The sequence below is a fragment of the Sander lucioperca genome, chromosome 1 (genome assembly GCF_008315115.2).
Source record: "Sander lucioperca isolate FBNREF2018 chromosome 1, SLUC_FBN_1.2, whole genome shotgun sequence".
Taxonomy (NCBI): domain Eukaryota; kingdom Metazoa; phylum Chordata; class Actinopteri; order Perciformes; family Percidae; genus Sander; species Sander lucioperca.
The window spans coordinates 52858623-52877581 of record NC_050173.1 but is presented as its reverse complement, the minus strand read 5'-3'; the positions used below and the strand labels follow the sequence as shown (position 1 = coordinate 52877581).

Below are 18959 nucleotides of genomic sequence, written 5' to 3'. Positions count from 1 at the left end.
TCTCTCTTTCAGTTAAGGGGTCCTTGGTTCAGCCAAATTAGCAAGTAACACAGATTTCATAAACAAAGGTTTATTTTTCCCCAGTTTTGAAGATACACACACTCTCCAGAAAGCAATATTAATATTGGATGATTCTGCATACCGAGGATTCCAGTTTTTTTTAAACAACATTTTTTAAGTTGCTGTTGGTCGCCCAGAGAAAGCACAGTTGGACTGAGATATAATATTCTAGCCTTTGTATAAAATTAGAACATCACAAGAACAGCAGCTAGTCTTTTTACTAGTCAGAACAAGAAAGAGCTTCACCGTCTCCAGGCTGTTCAGAACTCTGCTGCAAAAGGCTGTAAAACTCACACATGCAAGAGAGCTCACATCCCACCTGTTTTAGCTTCACTTCACTTTTTACTTCACTAGTTTATTTTTTTAGAATTTGTTTTAAAGTTCTGGGTCCTTACTAGAGAGAGAGCCTTTTAGAGCCTTTTAGAGCCCACAGACAAGCTGGTTCTTATATATCTGACATGATACAGCATCACAGTCCTACCCGGAGTCTGAGGTCATCAGGTCAGATGTTGTAAGTCGTTCCCCGCACTCATTTTAATTTGGGTGGACTGACCTATTAACTATACCTGGGATGTAGTTTACTATTTAACAATCATGTCAGGGCACAGCATGTGTTCCCCCAAAATACTGAGCCACTTTCAGATGTTGTTTGCAACGTAAGATGAGTTGTTATGTGTATGTGTGTGTGGGTGTGTGTGTGTGTGTGTGCGTATGCATGTGTGTGCATGCGTGTGTTTTGCAGCATCCATTAAACCACCAAAAAACAAGAAGAACTAGAACAGGCCAGAGGCTCGCTCTCTCTCTCTCTCTCTCTCTCTCTCTCTCTCTCTCTCTCTCTCTCTCTCTCTCTGTCTTTTTGTTTCTATCGTTTGCTCTCTCTCTCTCTCTCTCTCTGTGACGTCTTGTGTTCTATATGCTCTCTCTCTCTCTCTCTCTCTCTCTGTGACGTCTTGTGTTCTATATGCTCTCTCTCTCTCTCTCTCTCTCTCTGTGACGTCTTGTGTTCTATATGCTCGCTCTGTCTCTGTCTCCCTTCATTCGTCCATCCATCCGCTCTGTACATCGACCCGCCCCACCCCTACCCCCCACCCCACCCTGCAAGCTATTTCCAGGAGAGTGACACAAGACAAAAGTGTCATGCTGAGTTCATGTATTTTTAGTGCGCGCACACACACACACACACACACACACACACACACACACGCACACACACAGCCAATTACAGCGCTGTAATGGGTCTTATGACAAGACTTTCAGTTAGCGTGACACGATTTCACCTCTAAACTCTAAAGCTGATTCACACTGTTTTCAAGTCCTGTGGGATTTGATATGACAGCATGATGAAATATTGGACATATTGCACATATTGTTTATACACTTCATAGACATTGTCTTTCCTTTTATATGTTACAACACACATTTCATTTTTATATTTTATTAAATTTTTTTGTTTGAAATAAAATAAAGAAACCAGAAAACCAGAAACATAATAATGATCAGTTGTCATCTATGCGAACCCACTTTAGAACCTCCTGGTCCATTTGGATTTTGGAGTGGATCTTGTACTCTTATTTGACTAGACAGACCCACACCTCCACACGGTGATAATAACAAACTGTCGTAATCAAACAGTCCATCAGCAGAGAATAGCAGTGTTACTCGTGGTCAGGACCTTCAGATGAGATTATGTCGTGAAGCATCACAAATTATGTTTTATTCATTAAAGGTGTTTTTAGCTGTCAAGGAAAAGCCACACACGCAAAGATGGCCTGCCCTAGTTAAAAAAACGGTACAAAGTTTAAGTTCACGATATGAGAGAAGTTCCCGCATGACCTCACTTCTGTTGACGTTCCAAGTGAATACCAAATAAAACAGAGCAAACCCACCCCTTCCCCCATGTTTCATGAACTTTGGATGCACTTCAAAGCTAGTTGTTAGCTGCTAGTAACCTAGCTCGATAATAATTACCTTAGCCAGAACAACCAGTATAGTTAGCCAGTACAACCAGTATAGTTACCACCAGGGGCGCTGTCAGGAATTTTGGGCCCCATGACAACAAATTGATCAAATTGGGCCCCCTCTGCGCAGCTGTTGTCACCACATCTCTAGGACCTAACTGTCCCATCAAAGGCTTTACATAACTCTAATTAAAGGCTTGCAACTGTCTTGCTTCTTGTAGCTCAATACAGTTAATATTGTCTGTATCTTATATGCAGGCTCAGGTAAGCTACTCACTGTTTCCAACTGTCCAGAATCCAGTACAGACAGTAGGTTGTTTTTTTTTATTTTATTTCATAATGATCATTATGTGAGAAAATAATTGTTATTAATGTCATTAATACATATTTCATTTTCTTTTTTAAAAAGAGCAAGAGAGACAGAGAAATCCCCACAGACTCCATGCTATGATGCTAACTGGCATGTCATTGAACACAATGTTGCTCACCTTCTTCACTGGGACAGGGAGGGGCACAGTTAGGGGGAGACTGGGGTGCTGCTGACTCATCTGTTGTTAAGTCTGCTAAAAGGGGCAGGGACAATGATTTAATATGAATATCTTGCTAAACGTTTCCCTGCACTGATTAAATGGTGATTAAATGTAGGCTAACACTAGTCTGTAGCTAGCTAGCTTATTTCACTATGGACATTAAGCCAACAGGTTAATACCACTCACAGACTATAGGCTACCCACCTTTCTTGGTGAAAAACTGGGTTACAGTTTGACACCCTTTCCTTTGTCTTTCGTCTCTCTCTTTCCTCTCTTTCGTTTTTTGAAAACCAGATTTTGATTTAACGTTACTTGGTAACATTGTGGTCACTGTAGTTCTGGCGCATCTACTGACTGCAACTAAACACCGTCACTGAGCGCTAAGGCAGGACCAAACCATTTCATGCAGATACAGGGGGGTGGTCGGTCAATATGGATGTTTATTTTTTGGTTAATGGGGATATTTAACTTTTACTGCCAAAAAGAAGTAAAAACAAAGAGATCATTCATTTTATTATTATATTTGAAATATATATACTGAATGATGATGGTTTAATAATTTTATATAAGTTTTTACCTATTTTTTGGGGCCCCTGTCAGTCATGGGCCCTTGGAATTGTCCCAACTTTTCCCCCCCTATACGGCGCCCCTGGTTACCACAACTTTGTAGGTTCGCTCTCATGGGATCACTTTGGAAAATGACTTTTTAATTGTCATGAGGGCTCAAGTGTGCATGCATTTACAACAACCAATCTTGACTTTACCTACCTGTCCAGTAAGAACCTAGCCACCTGTGCATCGGACTGGAAGCCCTTCTGCCGGCGGAGTTCTCGCCACCTTTGGATCGATTCCCCAATGTAAATCCGGGTCTTTGTTCGCTCCTTCTCAATCTCTCTTCTTCTCGCCATATATTCCTCCAAGAGTCTTTTCTTTGGTCGTGCCTCAGCCATTTTCCAAAATATATTGAATTGAGTCATAGTTCACGGCGCCGTCAAGCTGTCCAGCAGCTAGTCTCAGATACAACTCACGCTACTATCAACTCTGCTCACTGACCGCCTCCCTCACTCCCCATTATGTACATGCACACTAACCCCCACCCCCTCCCCCAATCATCTTGTCGGTGATTGGCTGGAACGTGGTTTGTATTTTGGTGCACAGCCTGTGCCTCTAGTGTTTGTTTGACGTTTACGACCCCTGTGTTGTCTCCCGAGACCGGGCTTTTTCACCGTGTATTCAGGGGGCAGGCAGCTAGTGGATCAAGGAGAGATGCCTACGATTTGAGACAAAAATGAATTTGCGCTGAAACCATGCAGGAACTCATAGTGCACCTTTAAGTGTACCCAGTTCTGCATTTCTGCTGTTTTCACTATTCTGCGTAAAAAAATACCACAAATTGCTTGTTGAATTTAAAACAAATGAAAGGAAATAATTTCCAACATTATTTTCTTGAAGTAATTGAACAATGAATTTAATATAAAATGCGACACACACAAAAATTTACATTTAAAGTGCCGTTTTCTACTGATATTTTCTTTCAACCAACACAAAAAATCTCTAAATGCCTTTCGCAATATGTCGCAGCCTTTCGCAATGTGTTTACTGCGCCAGTTGATATTGTGATGAAGATAGAAAAAAACGATACTTTGTGCCGGCCTAGTTCACAGGGATTGATCCCACTGACTGCACTCAGTCTCAAAGTCAGGGTAGATTATTTCCACCCAAAAAAAAGCTGCATCTGAACACACCTCCACCAGTCCCATAAGAACATTCATATTCCAATTATGACAAACCTGAATAAGATAGATGGAAAATAGTTATTTTAATACTGAAGCATGTTTACAACTCATCTCATTTACTGTTGTTTTCACCCGCTGTTTAAGCCTTGTTTGCATGGTAATAATATTTAGTGGTTTATGTAGAACTGGGATATGAAAGGTCAAATGTAAACAGATTAGCCTGTGCAAGACTTTAGCGGAATGTGAGGTTTTCTCTGTTGGAAACGCACACAATACATCCCACTGATGTTCTAGAGGACTCTGTTGCTAATATTAAGTAATCCCAACCTTACACCAAACGATAGTCTTTACATAATATGACATTTATTATCTTTAACATTAGATGTGAGATGATTGTCTTTAGATATGAGATGGTGTCAGACTTTAGTCTTCTCAAAGTCTGTACAAAGTCTTCTAGTGTATGGTAGGCATTAATTGCATGCAGGAAAAACCATATCCTTGAGGACTAAAGCGTGGTTGCATGGTTGCATGGTTGCAGCTTTTTCAGACTTTAAACATGCAAGTCATTGTTTCCTAACTCCTCCCCAGTCATGTTGTCCTGCCTGTCAAGCTTTACGTTCTCACATGGCACATATACAGTTCATATAACAGTGATGGATTTACCACTCAAAATGCATAGTCATTTATGCTACAATTGTTTACACAAGCTATTCATTTGTAGCTAACGTTGATTTTTTTCCAGCTTCCTTAAAGATTAAGAACCTTTTTTTAAACATAAAAACATCCATGAAATTGCGTTTGCCAAAGCCACCAGTCTCCATGTACATAAACAGTAATTTTAGAATCGTAAAATACACTTCATTCAAAGTTGACAGAAACAAAATAAAACTATGAAAATCCATTGTGGGTCGTCTTTCCACTTTTCCAACCATCACAACTCTAGTTCTATTTGAAATCAACACATATTTTACCGATTTACATGTGAAAATATGTTGGCGCTATACACGCTAAAGGTATTGTTTTTTTAAATGGAGTCTGGTGGGTTTAGCTCTAGCGACCTAAGAGCTGTTTCTGATTAAACAGAAAGGTTAAAGAGGTTTTAAAAAGGCCTATATCTGACACTTAGAATAATAATCTAAGCCTTTCAGTGGCAAAAACAGAACTTTTAGTTGACGAAATTAACGATGCACATTTGCCCCATAGGGTTACATTGCAGCTCGTTCTGCGGCTGCTGCGTCACAGTGTTCTCGCTTAATACTGGACCAATTTCAAAGATTCTTGTTCCCATCAGTCACTTTCACACAAATACATAAGAAAATAGGTTAAAAGGTAAAAAACCCAACTAAATTACCCTTTAAACTTTAACCTTTAACCTCACAAAATGTAGCTATCTTATGACATTAACGCAGGATTAGGTTGTAGGTAGTAAGCTAGTTACCTTAGCATGCTAATGTTTTCATCTTATGTTTGAGCAGATAAACAGTGTTTAATCCAGGCTTTATCCCTTTGCCTTGTTTCTGGAAAGGCTTAAAAAAGACACCGTCCACCAAAGTAATTAAAGAGTATTTAGTATTCAGAAATCCAAAGTTTGTCAGGTTTGCCGTGCCTAGTTACAATTGCTAAGCTATGATTGAAATAGTTGCTTTCAGGGGTTCAAGTAAAGGTTGATTAGTATGTAAAAAAATCTGAGATCACACACTTTGTATACTCTTTGTACACCCTGCACAACCCCATCAGCAGCAATCTGAAGCCCAAACGTTACCTGGCTGTTGGGGCCGTCAGATTGGATTATATACCGAGGCTTTATACCTGATGTTTTATTCACGAAAGGTGTTTTTGGCTGTCAGGGAAAATCAGCCAGGGAGGAGGGCACACACATCTGCGTGCCTACACTTAGAACCACAAAGGTAGATATGCCCTTACCCTTATCAAATTATTAGCGGCCACACAGACAGAGTACAAGCTGTTCTTTCACAAATGATTTAATATGCAAGCAGAGAGCAGACCCCCTTCCAAATAGAGCAAGTTAAAAAAAAAGTTGCAAATGCCAGACACAAGTTTAAAGAAGCAAATGCACATACACAGACTGTGAAAGCACAAATGTATGGTCAAGTGCAAAATCACATGTATTGTGAATACTGACAAACAAAGTGTTTTAAGTCCTGGGTCTGTATTTAGCAAGGATGTCAGAGTTGGAAGTCAGTCCTAACTGACCCAAGAATGGTCTTACTTTAAGAACTAGGAAAAAAGTGTTTTATCAACTCTCTTAATGCAGCATATACAGCCGATTCACAACTGTCAGTACAACTACACCTAGTAGTTTTTAATTTACGGTTCAGACCACTCTCCCTGATGAGTAATCCGTGTCCTTGCTGAAAGTGAGTGAAGCAAATATCTTTGAAAGCCTGCTCTGAGGAAGGAGCATCATTCCTATCTTTCTATTAAACTGGGAGTCACTGTGAGAAAGCTTGATACATTTGGGCCCTAATTTCTTCTATATGAAGCCTCCCATCTTCAGTGGTAGAATATTTACTAAGTACATATTCTCCAGTGCTGTGCGATACTGGGGTACTTGTACTTCACCTTTATAGCCAAATATTGTACTTTTTACATGTATCTGAGTCATTAGTAACTAGTTACTTTTTAAAGATTTCAATTTTCCTACAAACTACTTCATCAGCTTTTATAGGCAGGGTTGGTAATGTTGAAGAGCTAGCAAGATTTGAAAGTAGCATCTACTCGGGGCTCCGTCTAACCCCACCGCTGCTTCAGAATAGAGCGGAGAAAAGTCTAGGGTTGGGTACCAGAGCATTCCAACAACGGGACATACAACAGTATGCAGCTAAATACACAAACTAGTTGCACTATGGCGACTGCCTGCACAACACAGAAGGGTTAATGGTGCATTTACCTGAAACTGGTAAGCCTGAGTTGTTGTAAAATACCCTTTTCCCATATAGTGGTTGTTTTTGTTGTTTAACAGCAATTTAGTGGTGAAATAAGTTATTGTTGTAAGTTATTGTTATCACATTTTTAATAAATCATCAAATTTGACCATATGGCCTTAGCAATAAACAAGCTGTTCTTTAATGTCTGGGACTGTTGTTTTGTGCTCTCCTTTATTTATTACATCTTTTTTTAAAGTGTAGTGTACAGTGATTGGTCGGCGTTTTTCACAGGATTACAGCAGCTACAGATGACGGATCTTTTCCGCTCCTTTTTCAGAGGCCATAAGTTATTTATTGCTGTCGGGTGTAAAAAACATTTCAAACAATATATATAAAAGTGTTTATTGGAAACAGTTACCAACCCTGCCTTTAAAATATGAAAACATGATATAGTTTAAACTACTAAACAGTACTTACAAAGTAGCCTTATTAAAAAACTCCACCTTGAAAACATTATAATGCTGCTTACATGTTAAAGGTGCAGTAGGTAAGACTTATAAAACTAACTTTCTGTCATATTTGCTGAAACTGACCCTATGTTTCAGTAGAACTACATGAAGCAGGTCATTTAAAAACAAATCCGGCTCCTCTGGCACCACCTACAGCCTGTAGTGCGATTTGCAAAAATCCACCGCTCCCTGTTCAGATGCACCAATCAGGGCCAGGGGGGGTGTCTAACTGTGTGTCAATCACTGCTCATGCACACACATTTATTCTCCCTTGTTGGGGGAGGAGCTTAGGAGACCGTTTTGGGCTTTAGCAGAAAGGGGGGAGGGACTGAGAAGTTGTCGATATTCAAATTTTTTTGAAAGTCCTGGATGCTTTGCTATTTCAAAAGGTTAACTTTTCGAAGTTTTGTTGGAACTTCATCAGAAGTTTACTAACTGGGAGAATTTTATAAAGGCCTAGCAGAAAATGTTCTGTATTTTTACTATATCTACACACATAATTTCAATTTCAATAATTACGGGGAAAAGTCTGGGTAATGAGCTGCCACAACTTTTTCTGTTATTTTACAGATTTATTTCTTAGAGTGTGGGACAGGGGTCCCTCTGCATAATGAGTACTTTTACTTTAAAGACTTTTAAGTATATTCTTTTCTGATAATACTTTTGTACTAACTTAAGTGATATTTTAAATGCTGGAGTATTTTCATATGGTGGTACATGGGGAGCGAGAATTTTTTTTTTCACTGAAAATTAGGCCCTATGCTCCCATAGCCCTATGTTCCCACATTTCTAAGACTTTTTTCAAAAGTAGGCCCTATGTTCCCACAGTTCCCACATTTCTAAGTTTTTTTTTCCAAAATTAGGCCCTATGCTGCCACATTTCCTTTTTCATAAATTTGTATCAGGTTGTATTCCCCTAACCCTAACCCTAAAAATGTTGTGGGAGGATAGGGCTTCAATTGAAGTGTAATGTAGGAACACAAGACCTAATTTTGAAAATGTCCTAGAAATGTGGGAACATAGGGCTGTGGGAACATAGGGCCTAATTTTAAGAAAAATCTTAGAAATGTGGGAACATAGGGCCTAATTTTAAGAAAAATCTTAGAAATGTGGGAACATAGGGCTGTGGGAACATAGGGCTAACCTCAGTACATGTACTTGTAAAACATCTCAATTCTTTTTCCACCACTGCCCATCCCGGCAGCATTCTGTTTAAAATCATCAATTTACAAATGCACATACACACACCTTCTGTTTTGAATAATTTAGGTTGTTTTCTCCATCAAAGCCACACCTAATTAAAATCCATCAGTGTTGTTCTTTTCCTCGGGCAAATTGCTTCAGCAGCCCAGTGTGTGTGTTTTTTGTCGAGGCTTAAACGCCTCTGGACATACTGACCAATGCGTGTATTCAAATGTGGCCTTTGGCCTTGAGTTTAGTGCTCAAACCATGTATTGCCATGAGCTCTAAGCCTAAGAAAGAGAGAAAAGTGTGTAGAGAAATGTAAATTTAGAACATGTATGCATGCTGACTAGTTTGGGCAGATCCCCCTAAGGTTGAGTCGGGTCACGCGTCTGAAATTTATTCGCCTGTTTATTTTCCTGGAATTGATTTATGGTTGCTTTCACATAAAGCCTTCAACCCTGATGGTGTGTTTGAATTCGCAGAGCTTTATGGGAGTATTAGTCGGGGGCTTTGCTTGGATTGGCAGCCTTGAGTCTTGCTCAAAGGCACGCCTGTGAACCAGTGTGTAACTGAGGAAATAGCATGCCAAGTGGCTTCATTCATGTGTGTGTGTGTGTGTGTGTGTGTTGTGCGAGAGATCCTGAGCATTGCTGTTGAGCCACTAAGTTTGTTGGCCTGTTTATGTCAGTGCATCAGCGATTAGTTTCAGATGATTGTAGTGGCGTGCAAACCTCGCCCGCAATGATTAGCATCGCAAATCTCTGAGCTTGTTTAGGAACATCGGGCTCACTTTGCTGTTTTTAATTTCTTGCTTCCTCATCTTCCTCTCCTCCTCCTCCTCCTCTATTTCCACCTCTCTCTTTGAATCCACCGGTGTCCAACTCAAATCGCTTGGTTTGTTTAGATAATCGGATCATTTAGCTGTTTTAATTTCAAAACCTCAAAATGAATTTACCCACTTCTCTCTCTCTCTCTCTCTCTCTCTCTCTCTCTCTCTCTCTCTCTCTCTCTCTCTCTCGCTTCCTTTCTTCTATCCGTGGCGCTCTCCTTCCCTCTGGGCCTTCATTTCCTCCCTCTCCCTCTCTCCCTGTGTTTTCTTCTCAATTTTCCGAGCTTATTTATGTAATCAACGCATTTAGCTGGTTTTCTATTTTAACAGCCTTTGGAGACTCTTTCTTTCTTTCTCACATGACTCACAGCTTTGTATATGTTCTGTGTTCCTCTATTTCTCTCCCTCTCTCTCTCTCTCTCTCTCTCTGTAATTGTGTCTCTCTGCCATGTGGAACTACCCACTAAATGTTCTACATCTTTACGACAGTCTGTTCAGCCTCGATAACGTCTGATTATATATACATTGTATACGTAACACTCATCTTTGATGTCTTTCTTAAGATGTGCTCTTGCGGCATCTGGGGGCAGTAAAACATGCTATTCAACGTTAGGATTACTCAGTATGCAGGGAAGAGAGACTGCAACACAGGAAACCCTACTCACAGTTACAGTTCTGCTACTTTGATGTGATTTTACTTGACTATAACAAAACAGACTGGTGTAAAACTCAGAAGAGACCTTCACTCATGTTTGAAAGACATGGCCATGTACCAGGTAGGAAGGGTCTAATGAAAAGACACTATTTAATTGCATTATGGAAAGTGTAGGATCTTGAATTTTGGAACTATATTGGGTACTTATTATCAGGATATCTCAGCCTCTGCATGGATTCAGACCATTCCTGTCTCAATCTGTCCCTTGTGCACTGACTTTATGGAATGGCATAAATCGCCGGATTATTCTTTTAAAAAGTGCCAGATTTGCAAACCAAGCTAGTGCTAGACTGATATTTTCAAAGAGCCACTATTATACCCCTTTTCAGTATCATATTTGTACTCTTGGGGTCTACTAAAATAGGTTTACATGCTTTGATGTTCAAAAAACATATAATATTTCTCATACTGCCCATTACTGCAGCTCCTCTTGGCCTGTCTTCCTGAAAAGCCCAGTCTGCTCTGATTGGCCAGCAGGCCCACTCTGTTGTGATTGGTCAACCAAATTTAAACAAGCCCCTGGGCAGGCTGTGCTTGCTCAGGCTCCACCTATGGGCAGCACATATGAAAAACTGGACCGACTTTCTCAATCAGTGACATCACTAGTTGAGGAATTTCAAACAGGAATGTGGGCAAAGTATTTTAAGGCAGTTGAGAAACAGTGCTGTCTGTGGGAGAGAAAGCTCCATTTGGAGTGAAATCTATTACATACAAAAGAAACTACATAGCACACTAAAAGATGGGAAATATAAATGTATTTATTTATTAATTTTATTTGTTAGGGACCATGTACAATTTTTAACATAAATGTTGCCATTTTGATGCATGGTACCAGTTATGTATGGAGGCTATTCTGGCGGATCTTACAGAGCTAACAGAGCGGAGATAGACAAAATCATGTAAACAGGTGGGAGCCTAGCCATATAAAATGTTGTACACAGTGCACAGATTTGAAAAAAAAAAACTCTAAAATTGTCAAAATTCAGGAAATTATGTTTCTCCAGAATCTTACAATGATGGTGCCTGAATGGCAAAACAAACAAAAAAAAAACATTATAGGGGCTCTGTAAAACAAGTATCTCCTTCCTTCTTCCTCTAGCTTCACCTGCATTGTTGCACTACATAGGCTTGTGCTTTTGTTACAGATGTGATCATTCAGTGTCTTTTAGTCAATATGTCGGCCAGTACATTCAAATCAGCGCATAGATAATAATAATAATAATAATAATAATAATAATAATAATTATTTGTAAAAAACAAATAATGAAAAAAAAAGAAAAGAAAAGGTAATGATCATTTCAATTCATTTCAAAAACTCACTGCTTAAATATAAAATCCTGCCTATTCTGTTAGGATTGTGTCTCATCATAAACAGCAGGAATCCTGCCCTTAAGTACCATAGACAGCTCCTGTATTTTTTGCGGTCCCAGAATCAGGTCCTTGGACAGCAGCTGTGACACATTTTGGTACAGAATGCTCTAAAAATTCCCCTGGAATGGACAGGAAAGAAAGGATGCTGTTTACGTCATGCATTTTAACAACAAGAGAGTGCTCTGACTATGTTATTCTGTCTTCTTACTTCCTGTCTGCACAGGAACTATAATGTTTTGCGTTGTGTTAGATTGATATCTGCTGCTTGTGAACACATTACGCCTACATTTTTAGCAAATATCTGACCGGTTTTATAATGTAACGTACAGCGTGAATAACTGACAGAACTGTCTGTTTCCTAACTTTACTAGCATTATATTTAAAGGTGCTCTAAGCGATGTTGGGTGACGGCACTTCTTGTTGACGTTCAAAGTAATTTCAAACAAAATGATGCTAGCTCGCTCCTCCCTCCTCCTCATCCCATCCCCCTCCCCCTCCCTTCCGTGCTTCCGAACACTAACCCCTCAACCCCCACCCCCAAATCCTTCTCGTCGGTTAAAAACATATAACTGGCTGGAACGCTTGAACACTGTTTGTTATGTTTGGTGGTGCAGGTTGGCACAGATTGTTTTTGTTGGCATCTGTGGAGCCTGGGCTGTCTACAGAGACCGTGTTTTTTTTACAGTGTGTTCAGGGGACAGGCAGTTAACAGATAGTGAGGAGATGTTTGCTGTATGTGACAAAAAAATGTCGTAGCCTAAAAAACGCATGACACCACTTATAGCACCTTTAAGGGTGCTGCAAGAAAACATCTCAAAGATATTCCTAATGTCAGGACAAATACTGAGTGGTTGTTGGACTTTTTATAGTGTGGTAATTATTAATTATTAATGCCTATGCAAAAACTGACAAAAGGGAGGTCAAATTGGACTTAATGTAATGTGAAGGTTTACGAATGAATAATGAACAGACAGATAAACTTCACCATCTCTTTAGTTAAGATACGTCGCTGTTAAAGGAGCCTTAAAGGCCCCTTATTCTGCTCATTTTCAGGTTTATACTTGTATTTTGGATTACTACTAGAACGTGTACATGCTGAAACGTTTTAGCACTTGTCTCTTTAAGCCTTCCTCCTGAAAAAGACCAGGCGGGGGGGCTTAAGGCCTGCTCTGATTGGTCAAGGTTTCTGTACTATCATTACAGCCAGGGAATGACCTACAGTGATAAGCATAAGTGAATACATCCATGCTAAAGTTGACTAAAAAGAGGAATAAAAAATCATCTTTTGGAAATTGATCTTAATTAAAATTTTAAAATAGTCCCACATCATCACATACCCTTCACCATACCTAGAGATTGGCATGGTTTTATTTCAGTTAACCTAATAGCTGGTTTGATTTGCATTGAGAGATGATTTTATGGAAAGTACCCCATGCCAGTCTCTAGGTATGGTGAAGGGTATGTGATGATGTGGGGCTATTTTAATTCCAAAGGCCAAGGGAACTTTATCAGGATGCATAGTATCCTGGATCCATGAAATAACTGGCCTTTAAAAATAAAACTCTGCCTGCCTCTATGGGAATTTAACATAGGGGTGTGTATACTTATGCCCCCAGTATTTCAAGGAAGAACATTTATTTATTTACGACACATTATTCATTCACAAAGAAAATTGGTGTCCTTAAAGGTTGGATTTTTCCTCATTTTTTAAATTAAGGCATTAAGATCAATTTCCAAAAGATGATTTTTTTATTCCTCTTTTTAGTCAACTTCAACATGAGTGTATTCACTTATGCTTAGCACTGTATATATAGTATAGTTGTTGTGACTTCACAACCGTACAGAAGTCCTGACGGAACAGGCTGTGTGCATTTCTCTGTGGATTGAACGTTTTGATACTTTCACGATATTTATACAGCACCTCAGTTTTTACAATATGGGACCTTCAAAAGCACTATCCTGTATTTAAGTGTACTTTACCATACACACATACAGTATAAAGGCACACATACACACAGTAGCTGGAACTTGAAGCAGGTATCAGTACATGTTCTAAGTATCCCTTTCAGCTGCAGTGTGTGTGGACTAGCCAGACCCTCCTCCGCAGCACTGTGAAGGAGGGTCTGGCAATGCGAGGCTACCCTCTGTCTGAAACACTTTGTTTTAGCACCTGTCTTTTAAGCCCCCCCTCCCGAAAATGCCCAGTCTGCTCTGATTAGCCAGCGTTTCCAGGTCTTCGGCATCTCCACCCTGCATCTCTGCACCGTCATTGCAGCCAGGGAATGACTGTAACGGTACTGTGGTGGCACTTTTTACCTATATATAAGTATAGTTGTGACGTCACAACCGTAAAGTCCTGACGGCTCGTTTAAAGGCACAGTTTCTAAATATGGACTGTGTGCATTTTTCTGTGGATTGAGTATTTACAGTATATAGCACCTTGACCTGCTTTATAGTAAAAAAAAACGTGGAAATCTCACTTTTTACAATATGGGACCTTCAAAAGCACTATCGTGTATTTAAGTGTACTTTACTGTACACACGTACAGTATAAAGGTACACATACACACACAGTGGAATACTCAAGTAGCTGGAACTTGAAGCAAGTATCAGTACATGTTCAAAGTACTCCATCAGTTTCAAATGAATGAAATGAAATGTAGCAAAAAATGTGTGGGTGCTCTAATGGATTAGGGTGGATGATGGAGCACTGTCTGTGTACTGGTTGTTTATGCGCATCTCATACACGTTTCCTTTGGATTCCAAATCAAGTGGGCCGCTCCACATCTTTCTAAAACACACTCATGTCTTCCTTCTTCTTTCTGTCTCTTAATCTCTTTCTTATCTATTTCCAGCTTTCTCTTTTCCTCCCATTTATTTCTCAATTTAGCAATAGATGTTAGCAGTGCTAATACAGTACATCTGTGCAAAACAAGATCTAAACTCTTGCTTAAAGCTTGCAAAATGCTGCTTAACAATAAAGAAAACCATATTTTCGAAATGGAATTTGACGGAAAAAGATGAGACAGACCAGTACGTTGCGTGTATATTAATTCACACAAATCTGTGAAGGTAGCCCAGACTGCCACGTATAACAAAAACAGTTATATAGACAGTATTTAGCTCACAATGCTATCCAGTGTAGCTTAGACAGGAGATGCATGCTGGGTTTTCTTAAAGAGTTCTATTACTTTACGTCTCATTAACTTTAATCTTAAATCCCGCTGCTTCTGCACATTAAAGTACACACACACACACACACACACACACACACACACACACACACACATGTGATTGCACCATCAGGCCGCAGTAGCTACGCACATGCTGAGGTCATGCAAGTGGTTGAGGTCAGGGTCACACATGGCCCTAAGCGATGCACACACACACACTCAGTCTGTCTACATATGGCACACACACACACACACACACACAAACACACACACACACACACACACACACACACAAACATTTCATACACACACACCTATTGTCTGCATCCATTAGCTTTGCTTTGCTGCTCCGACCTGGCCTGGCCTAGACCTACTTTGTTGTTTTTTTGAGCGAGTGTGTGCATGTCTGTGTGTTTTTTTCTGCTTTCCAAGTGGAGCATATCTGAAGGTATGAGGCACTGTTGCTTTCTGCCCGTTTGCTAAGCTGAAGAGGAGTATTATACTACCTCTACTGGTTGGATTGTCTGCTTTGATAAATAACACACTGTACCTGAAGGGTGTGTGTGTGTGTGTGTGTGTGTGTGTCAGTGTGTGTCTGTCTGCTGTTCGTGTGGTTGTGACGCAGACGCTTGCTCTAGGGTAATGCTTTTTATTAAACCTCCCTCAGACTGAGGACACTTTCTTCTTAACAGGCTGCAGCCGTTAGAAAAATTTGCGAGATCTCGAGATATCGCAAATAAAACTCGATATCTCGCAAAACAAAGTCAAGATCTCGCAAAAGTACAGTCAGTGTAGTACAGTACATGTATTTTTTTTTCTTCGTTTTTTTTGTTTCTTTGTTCTTTCTTTTCTTTCCTCCATGTCACCTCCAGGGCTCTGTACTAAATATGTGTCCAAAGAGATTGTTTTTTGAGTATTTTGTGTACCAGAAGCCCTCTCTTTTCTCCTCCTGTAAAACATAAAAATAAAATATTTCCTATTACTCATCTTGAACATAGATTTTTCCAATCAAATGTGATTTGCAGTCTCGGTGAAGAAAAACAGTATTAGAAGCAACATGCATAATTCAGAAGGAGATAGTTATCTTCAGAAGCATTTTTCAAGCACTTTTCCCCATATCAATCAAAATTTAAAACAAACAAATATCAATCTCTTTCCACGCATCTTCCACGTTTGTCAGTGTGGTGCTAAATTACTCTTATTTTATGTTTCTCACATTTGCCTTTGCTTTATTTTATTTTTTTCTAATTTTCAGTACTTGCATCCATATTTATTTGTTTGGGATCTATTTAGCTAATTTGTAATTTCTAATATTTATTGCTTTTTGAGATGTGGTGAATTTGACACAAAACAAACTTAAATAATCGTACAGACTACTGTCTCAGGGAAATATAAAAGGTTACTACTTTACTGTAAGTAGGTGCGAGCTGCTTGATAAATGTGTCTTTTTATTCACTTTTAGGGAAGAACATTTACTCTTAAGTTGGCTCTTTAGACCATTATTGAGTGTAATTCTCATCATTTTGATAAATAGGGGCCCTGGCTTGGTGGGGCGGGAGACTCTTATGAGTTTTCCCTGCTATAAAACTGGTCAAAAAAAACATTGCAGGTGAGTGCAGGAATCCCCTGTTGTGTCAGGGAACAGTCTAAATGCCTGGGATCACAGCTCAGCATGACCTGGCGCAGCTGAAGCTGGCATCATCAGAATCATTTATTTGTCATTGTAAAACATTGTCACAACGAAATTGAAGTGCTACTCCTTCTGGTGCCTAGAAGTATACATTCATACACTTACTCACGCCGTACTTTCACACCAAAACATTTTTTTTTTTTTAAAAGATTAACAGAAACAGTACTGGAAAAGTGCAAATGCAGTGCAAAACAGGCAAGATAATCATTCAGCATGATGAAGTCCTATTTCTGTAATTGAATGTTTAGAGTTGTGATGGCTGTGGGGAAAAAGCTGTCTCTGAACCTGGATGTGCGGGTTCTGACGGATGGATTCAAATCTTACAAATTGATGTGCATAAGTTTACATTCAATATCATACGAACGAAGCTCGTGAGAATGCATTGTCCAGCTACACTTGGCGGTTCTGGGCCCCCAGAGCTAATGTCACCGCCCCAGTATGGCCCCTGTGGTTCGCTTGAACAGAGTGATACACTCCCTTTAATTATTCATCCATGTCGCGGTTAATGCAACACTGCTCAGACACGGCTCTCATCTCCAGTGATCAGTGATTGTGAAATAGCTTTCATGGGAACGGTGTTATTGATTAGATAATAAGTGTTACAGTCCCCCCCCATAGGAGGTATGCATCGATTGTGCATACATTGAAATGAAACACAGCACAGCAGGTCGTTCACCAGACACAAATCTGGATAAGGAAGTAATGTTACTGTATGGAGGTAAATATGGTGCAAAATGTGAGAGCTTGTGGAATATGATGTGAGAACTTGCAAAACAAAAAATCTGAACTTGTATGTTAAAATCTGCACTCGTAAAAAATATTCACACAAATGTGATCTGAATTCGAAGTCACACAAAGAAAAGAAAAAAAACACGTGAGCTTGTAAAAAAAATCAGAACTTTTGCACTCAGAAAATGTTCACACACCTGTATTCTGAATGTGAAGATACAGAGAAAATATTCACAAATGTGTAGATTGATATTTATATGAACACAATGACAGCTGCAAACTTGTAATGGAGCATTTACTCGTGTACTTTTTTTTACTCAGTAATCACTCAGTGATTACAACCTCTCGAATCTGCCACTGCAACTTCACACGTGCTCTCTCGCATCACGAAGTGGCGAATCTGCGCTCCTTGAACTTTTGCAAGACTTTTGGCGATACATTTGGTGCAAAACTAATTTCAACTTCAACTTCAACTGTGACCCCGAAGGGCGATTAGGTGTGCAGCAAGTATAAACACATGCATGACACATAAATACATACAAGTTCTACACACAGTCCAACTGGAACACAACCGTAACAGTACGAGGACAAATAAATACCAGTACAAGGTGCATGGATAGCAAAGTGCATATCAGCCTACAATTTGACACAGTATAATCAACAATGACCATCGTCAACGTCAGCATCCATTACATTGCATCACCAACCCCTTTTTATCAACGTTTCTGACACCCTCAACACATAGTCAACAGACTAGAATATATAACCAACCAACCAAGGAATAAAGAAAGAAACAAAAGAAAGAGGACAAAATACCTGTGGACTTTGACTGCGGAGGTCTGAGTCAACAGAACGGGGGAAAGCAGGGTGTCTATCGCCAAATGAGGGACAACTCTGTCCGGCTTATTTATGTAGCATGGAAGCTTGGTGGAATTAGCAAGCTAGCGTTAGCTAACTTACCTTCCAGCCCGCTTATAAATAAAATATCTTTTAATTATCTAAACACTTTTTAACAGTCAAACTGAAACGCTAGCGGTGAACTCCAGGTCCCGTGACTTCACATTCAGAATACAGGTGTGCAAATTTTAACATACAAGTTCAGGTTTTTTGTTTTGCAAATTCTCACATCGTATTCCACAAGCTCTCACATTTTGCACCATATTTACCATCATATTACTGAACTCTGTAAAGTTTCAAGTTTTAGGTCTTTAAAGCTACATTGTGTAAGAATTTCTCCCCTCTAGCGGTGAAATTGTATATGACAACCAACTGAATATTACTTTCTAGCCCCTCCCATTTCGATTGTGTTTTAACTCCTACCGTGGCCGTATTATTCCAAGCAGTACGACTTTGTCCGTGAGTGTTCCTTCCAGTGTAATAATAGTTTTATGTTATTTTGGTACCATTTCATTGCTAACATCAGCTATCAGGTTCCCAAATGAATGCAAGCTAATCTTAGTAAAGTATCAGTGTGATCCTCCATCTTCAACAGGCTTTCAAATCTGCCGGCAGTCGCGAGTAATCTCCCCCTAGCATTCGTCACAGTGCCACTGAGTGTAAAAGCGCGAAAGGCGGAGGTATGTCCC

At 39.6% G+C, this 18959-nt stretch overlaps 1 protein-coding gene and 1 long non-coding RNA gene across 5 annotated transcripts in view; both read left to right on the top strand.

Annotated features, from left to right (window-relative positions):
• The window catches only part of il1rapl2 (interleukin 1 receptor accessory protein-like 2), a 574476-nt gene that overhangs the window by 227823 nt on the left and 327694 nt on the right, over positions 1-18959 (top strand). The gene's annotated exons all lie outside the window — the stretch shown is intronic.
• On the top strand, positions 551-16743 carry LOC116036487. The gene is made up of 3 exons (XR_004101623.1): positions 551-561; positions 11841-11846; positions 16660-16743. It is a non-coding gene; the product is annotated as an uncharacterized LOC116036487 (long non-coding RNA).